The following is a 7,329-nucleotide window of genomic DNA, read 5'->3' on the forward strand; positions in this document are numbered from 1 at the left end:
AGAGGTATTGAAACCTTCAAGTCACTGGGGAACCAGCATCCTGGACCAAGTTTATGAAGCACTTTAAACCCCTCAGAGGCCTTTCTAAGCCTGACACAAAGTCTGAGCAAAGCTCATTACTCTTCTGGAATTCTGGAAACTCTGGTGTACTGGAATAAAATATCAGTCTCTCACAGAAAAGAATAAATAAATAAATAAATAAATAAATAAAACACACTGGATATGGCTCAGCAGTTAAGAGCACTGCCTGCTCTTGTAGAAGACCTGGTTTCATTCCCAGCACCCACATGGTGGCTCACAACCATCTGTAACCCCAGTCCCAGGGAAGTGAAGCTATCTCCTGGCCTTCCCAGTACTGCATGCACATGGTATACAGGTATAAATGCAGGTAAAACACCCAAACATATAAAATAAATCTTCAAAAAGTTTAATTAGACAAGAATACAGACTTAAAAATCTGGGATATTGAGATTTAACTGGGGCAGAACCAGCAAGGGGCAGGGCAAGAAATCAAGTCTCCAGAAACAATGAGCTGGGGCTGTTTTTACTACTACATTCACAGTTCTGGAATGCAGACGCAGTTATTTACAGCAGAATTGTCTTCATAACTGTGCTCTGGTCAACACAAAAATTAGTTCACATTCTCTTCAAAATCGAAAGCAAAGGCAGACTGGCCAGAAATGCTAAGCATGTGTGTGTGCTCACACACACACACACACACACACACACACACACACACACACAGGTAGCAAGGCAAATCTGCCTGAAATGAATTTTGTCAAAGTTAAAACCCAAAGCATTCCAGGTGTGGTGGCACATCTTTAGTCCCAGCACCTGAGAGGCAGAGGCAGCCTGGGCTACAAAAGGAGTTCCAGGGTAGCCAGCGCTATACTGAAAAGCCCTGTCTCAAAAAGCCAAATAAGTAATTGAAAAAAATAAAACATAAAGCAAGGAAAACAACTCGTCAGCCAAATATAACTGAAACAAGGAGGAGAGGGGGTTTACAAATGATCTTGGGTGCTGAATCTTCGGAGGAAAGTACCCATAGATCCATCATTTAAGAGCGAGCGGGAGAGAACTTGCTAGAATGCACTATCAGCTCCGAATCAGCGCCACCAAGCCCTAAGGTCTTAGTCCCACTCTTGGCCTCGTGGGCATGCGCGGACTCCTAATTAGCTTCTGCGGGGAACAATGACCGCAGAGACTGAAGAGAAGTTAAAGTTTGGCATGCCAAAATGGCATGCAAAACTGACCTTCAAATCATAAATCGCAAATGGACCTGTATTGTTTTATTACTTTGTTCTCAGAAAGTAACAAACAAACAAACAAATTGGTGCCTACCTTCTTGGGTTTAGAAAAAAACAATGTAAAACTCCACAGCCTGGGTGGAAGCTTTCAAAGATAGGGTTCTGATGGACGTGGTGGCTCAGGCCTTTAAAGAGGCATAGGCAGGTGGATCTCTTTGGGTTTGAGGCCAGTCTGATCTACAAAGCGAGTTCCAGACCGGCCAAAGCTACAAAGAGAGATCCTGTCTCCAAAAAAAAAAAATAATAAAATAAAATAAAAATAAAAAATAAAGCGGGTTGTGATAAACACTCCAAGACCGCCCACCTCCCCCACATCAGGCTGCTGGTTCTTATTAACCAGAGGAGAAAACAAGAGGAACAGACAAACGGGACCAACGATCAAAGTGAAACCGACTTTTTAATCATCTCCTTGAGAACGGTGAACGCAGAGCCAGGAAAGCGCTAACGACCAGGCTGCCCCAGCAAGTCCTGTCATCCTCGCCTAAGACCTCAATGTCTCTGTGTGATGAATTCAAGACTCTTGAGCAAAGCGAAACAGAACCCCCTAAAAAAAAGGCAAAGACCGGAGCTTTCCAGGGAGGCCTCATACAGTGTAGGAAGATCGCGCAGCCCTATTTTGAGCAGGGGCAGGGAATGTACGGAAAGGGCCGGGTCCCGCAGCCCTCGCGCAGCCCAGAAGCTCCGCGGCCGGGACCCAGCGGATGCCTTGCTTCAGGGCCTGTGCTCGCGCCCGGGACCGGGGTCAGCTGGAGCTGGACCGTCCCGAGAGCACGAGCAGGCGCCCTCGGTCCGCGTCGGTTCCCTGTCTCCTAAAGTCACCGAACATGGACTAGGATTTCCCGGCACTCACCGCTTGAGCGCCTCGGGCCGGCCGGGCCCCGCCGGGGGCGCAAAGGACGGAGGCGGAGCACGCTCAGGGGCGCGCAGGATCGCGAACGCGCTCCCTCTCTCTCCTCTGGGTTCTCCAACACGCGCGCACGCTCGGGAGAGCGAGGAATCCCTGGAATGAGGCGCAGCCAGCCCGCGCCGGGTCTCCCCCAGGCAGGCAGAGCCACGCCCAAGGCACGCCCCGGACACGCCCCTCAGGCCTGGCAGGTGGAGCCGCGCCCAGGTAAGCCCGCGGGGCCGCGCTGCACGGCCACGAGCGGCGCGTACCCTCTGGCGCCCTGCGCTGGGAATCCAAAGCTCCGACTCAGAACGTCGCTGAAGACGCGCTGCTCCCAGCGAGGAGCTCCAGCGGCAGGGGGCACGTGGACACGGCATTTCTCAGCATTCCCCACCCCACTCGCCACGCCCCCGAGCCCCACGAACGCATCTTCCCGACACATGGGCGAACACCGGCGGCCACTCTGATGCGTGTCCAGGTGCCCGCCGCCGCCAGCCACGCGCATCCCCACGCGCTCACACCAGGCTTCCGCCCCACTGTCCTCCCCACGCTTCGTGCCCCTGACTCCCGTAATCATTCCGCTTAGTCAGCCACGCAAGGCACCGAGTCACCTTCGCAGACCCCCTCACCGATCCGCCTCTCTGCAGCCCGAGGGCAGGCGCGGCGGTAACCGCCCAGTAGTCTAGGCTCCGCGATTGCACCTACACGGAGGCAGCTCCGTGGGGCGCCACACGGGGCCACATGCCTCCTCACTCTCTGGTCACCAAACCCCACGCCCAAAGCCATTGGGACGCGACAGGCAGTCAGCCACACGTACCTGAAGGCACAGTGCGGTCGCACAGGCTTGGGACGTAGGGAGCCGGGGTGCCACTTAGAATCAGAAAGACAGTCTGGGATAAGAACACTCAGAGCCGGCTGGGTTCCCTCCCATTCCAGTACTTCACGCGCGCGCGCGCCCGTTCACACTCACGCGAGGCCTCCCCACCCCCTAGCTGCGAAGAGGAAACGCTGGAAAATCCGAGCCGCGGACAAGGCGCTCTGGACGCGCGCTGCACTTTGCTGCGCTGGGCAAACTCGCGCTGCCACGGGCCAGCTCTGCAGTGGGACGGGCAGGGGCGGGGGAGGGAAATGGAAATGCTTCCAATTGGTGCAGGTTCTGGCTAGGGCACGTGACCCGGAGAAGGCCAGGCCTGGTTTTAATTTTTAGCTGTCATTCTCTGAAGATGTTTGGGGTGGGGGAAGCGGGCACGCCCCCGCCCGGCAACCCTGGGCTCTCCATTGTTTTTTTCTCTTACTGCCACAATTAAGGAAAACATTTGCTTAGCATAACCAGACACTAACTTCATAAAACAGACGGAAGCTGGACTTCTGGCGGTTTTACCAAAGCTCCACCTGCATGCCTTCTGGCTGCCCTCTAACCTTTGTCTCTAGAAAAGAGAGATACAGAGAGATACAGAGAGAGAGAGAGAGAGAGAGAGAGAGAGAGAGAGAGAGAGAGAGAGAGAGAGAGAGAGAGAGAGAGAGAGAGAGAGAGAGAGAGACCCAATTGAGAAAAAGGTCTCTGGGCAAGACTGCGGGGCATTTTCTTTATTAGTGATTGATGTGGGAGTGCCAGCCGCCCCACCCCCACCCCGCGGTGGGTGGGAACACCCCTCTGGGCAGTAGATCCTGGATGGTATAAGGAAGCAGGCTGAGCAAGCCTTGGGGAGCTCTCCATTCAGGCTCTGCCCTGACTTCCCTACACGCTGTAAGCTGAAGTGAACCCCTTCTTCCCCAGCTGCTTTTGACCAAGTGTTGATGACTGCACAGAAAGCACACTGTAGACAATGAATGTCAACCTAAACCACAAGGGCCTTCCCTGAGAAAGGATTGTAAGACGCCATAAAAACAATCAGTAGCTTACTTCAGTGTTGAGAAAAAAAATTGTTTTCCAGGTCCCAAGCTATTTCCCCTTCTGTTATTGGTTCATAATGCATCCTGTATGGAATAACAATAGAAGCCGGGCAGTTCATTTTGCTGGGGACTTGTGGCCCCCTCATGAGGTACAACAGGCACTAGGTGGGAAGATTCGAGTGTGGCCACACTCAGGTTTCCTAGTTCCTCCTTTGAAACTCATCGTTCAGGATCTCAAAAAGAGGATTGGCTGCTCTTTCAGAAGACTCTAATTCTATACCTAGCACTCAAGTCAGGGGGCTCACACGCTCCAGGATATCTGGCGCCCTCTTCTGGACTCTGCAGGCACCTGCACTCACATGTGCAAAACCCACAATAAAAATAAATCTTGAAAAGAAAATCATAGATGAATGCCAGGAAGCCTCCCAGACTTTCTGATGAGTGTGTGTGTGTGTGTGTGTGTGTGTGTGTGTGTGTGTGTGTGTGTGAAGACAACTTGTAAGTGTTGGTTCTCTCCTTTAACTGTTGGACACAGGGTAGTACTTAGGTCTCAGACTTCACTATAAGCATCCTTACTCCCTCTCAAAGATGGTCTTAAACTTAGACTCTAGTTTAGTTCAGGTCTTAAGAGTGGATAAAAAGGCAGGCAGTGATGTCACATGTCTTTAATCCTAACACCAGAGAGACAGAGGGATGCAGATCTCTGAGTTCGAGGTCTCCAGAGCAAGTTCCAGGACAGCCAAAGCTACACAGAGAAACCCTGTCTCAACCCACCTCCTCATGACCCCCCCCCCACACACACCTCCAAAAACCGTGAATAAAGAAAGTCTGCAAAATGCACCAATAGGGGTGAAGGCAGCAAGGAGCAGTTTGGAAGGGCGCCAAGAAGGCAGCAGTAGCCTGGACCACAAAGAACCCTGGCTTGTTAATTTCTTTCTCAGGAGGGGCTAAGGAAGAGGCAGAAGGATGCAGTGAAGATCCATCTCCCTGTTTCTCTCTTGACTGGAACTCTAAGCTGCTTGGCTCACTTTAGACTCTGGCCTCTGGTGGGCAAAGGACCCTATACATCATTATCTCATTTGATCTCCATGACAGCATTGGTGTTGGTTGGCTGCTGACTGATTTCCCTCTGGGGTCAGTGCAGAGGTCTAAAGGGCATCTTTAATTTCCATCGCTGGCTAGACGGAGCCTTGCTCTGCAGATAAATCATGGGGACCAAGGGCTTTTCTCGTGGATGTGACCAGCTTTGACCTTGGCGGGGTTTAATTTCCCTCCTTGCCTTACATCAGCAGGAGTAGTGAACTTAAGTCTGGCAACCTCCAGACTGTGTTAAGTCTGGCTGTTTTCATTGTGTTGGTGAAAGCAGATGCGTAGAAAATACAGGGTGGGAGAATCTGTAAGGAACAGGAGAAATAGAACCAAATTCAAGTCCTGTGTGAAGTGCCCCAGGCTGACAGTGCACAGTGTCCAGAAATAGTTATTAAATGGCAAACTCAGGCATGTGGCAAAGTGCCTTACAGGTAATGCTACAAATGGAATGAAAAATAACTTGGCAAGGATACATAAAATGCATGTATGAATAATATATATATATATGTTTATATGTGCAATGAAAACACCATTTAAAGCTAGAAGCTGAGTGTGGTGGTAGACACCTGTAATCTGAGCTATGCAGGAGACTAAAGCAGGAGGATGCCTTAAGCAAAAACATTCAATTTCAGCCTGGGTGATCCAAAAAGACCCATTCTTATCAATAACAAGGTAAAATGGGAACTGTTATATCTATTTTACTGTTTTTAAATGTTTTATGCTAGTGTGTGTGTGTGTGTGTATGTTTAACCTTAATGTATGGCTGTGTATCAGCTGCCTATGGTGCCTGAAGGGGTCAGAAGAGGCCTAGGCTCACTGAGGCTGGAGCTATAGGTGCTGGTGAACCATCTTGTGGGTGCCAGGAATACTGCAAGACCGGCTAGTATGCTTAACTGCTGTCTTTCCAACCCCCCTCCCGCCTCCCAGTCCCTTTTTAGAGACAATGTAGCCTGGGCTGGCCTGAAACTCAGATATCCCACCTGCCTCTACCATCTGAGTGCTGGAACTAACAGGGTGTATATCACCACACCCTGTCCTTATTACATTTTTAATGTCTAAGAAACTCAAGAAAAATATTGGAAAAAATTAAAAAGTACATGAGTATTACTTACATAGCCCACTGAATAAGTGAAGGTTGGCTTGGACATACATAAAGAATAGGTATATGTAATTCAGGAGATGAGTATCTAGAGGTGGGGAAGAGAAGCAGGCCTGGCTTGGTCCTCTTCAGAGCTCTGGGAAAGGCATGGGGGGAGGGTGTAAGAAGGCGTGCAGGACAGGGTGTCCTGTCTACTTTTAAACTCTGTTTAAACTTTTCCACTTAACCATTAAAACATTAAAATAGAGACTGGAGATATGGTTCAGTGGTTAAGAGCACTGGCTGCTCTTGAGGAGGACCTGGGTTCCCCCACCCCAGCACCCACATAGTAGCTCACAACCATCTTTAACTCCAGCTCTAGGGGATCTGATAGCCTCTTCTGGTCTATGTGGGTGCTGTATACACATGGTACACAGACAGGGAAAATACTCATGTCCCTGAAATAAAAATGTGTAAATCATTTCTAACTAAATAAAAGGAACACACACAGGGTCTGAGGACAGTGTGTGGACCAGCGCTGTGCCTCTCCCCTGTGCCACAAAAGCATTTTCTGGTCCCCTTTTCTCTCTGTTTGTGCCTCCCACTCCCCTGGCAGCACTTGAGGGCCAATAGGGTGGGGGGCCGGAAGTTCAAGGTCATTCTCAGGTACAAAGCCAATTAGAGGCCAGCTTGGGCTACATGAGACCCTGTCTAAGAGAGAGAGAGAGAGAGAGAGAGAGAGAGAGAGAGAGAGAGAGAGAGAGAGGACATCACATCAGAGAGAGCAGGGAAGAGGGCAGCTCCTGCAGGATCCTCAGCAGAGGGTTTTTTCCCAACGTCTTTATGTAATTTGGTCAGAAAAGGTGAGGAGACTTGCTTCCAGGTGCAGATCTTACAAAAAAAGAGGTGCACAAAGCGAACTTCCTGCTCCCAAATGCCACACGTTCAGTAGAGGGTCACAACCAAAGCTAGAGCAAGGAGAGAGAGTCTGGGATCGCCTGGGGCTGGAGTTACAGACAGCAATGTGGGGCCTGGAACTGAACCTGGGTCCTCAGGAAGAGCAGGAAGCACTCTTA

At 50.4% G+C, this 7,329-nt stretch overlaps 1 protein-coding gene across 2 annotated transcripts in view; it reads right to left on the minus strand.

Moving 5' to 3' along the window:
* Positions 1 to 3,305, minus strand: part of Vgll4 (vestigial like family member 4) — a 109,387-nt gene extending 106,082 nt beyond the window's left edge. Inside the window, exon 1 of one of the 2 annotated variants that reach the window (XM_006506010.2) lies at positions 3,011 to 3,305. The gene's annotated coding sequence lies outside the window, so the exon portion shown is untranslated. Of the gene's footprint in view, positions 1 to 2,157; positions 2,502 to 3,010 lie in introns of those variants that run through there. The other variant, NM_001356371.1, reaches the window with a different exon arrangement.
* Between the last annotated feature and the right edge of the window lie 4,024 nt (positions 3,306 to 7,329).

Source organism: Mus musculus, chromosome 6 (assembly GCF_000001635.26).
Source record: "Mus musculus strain C57BL/6J chromosome 6, GRCm38.p6 C57BL/6J".
NCBI lineage: Eukaryota > Metazoa > Chordata > Mammalia > Rodentia > Muridae > Mus > Mus musculus.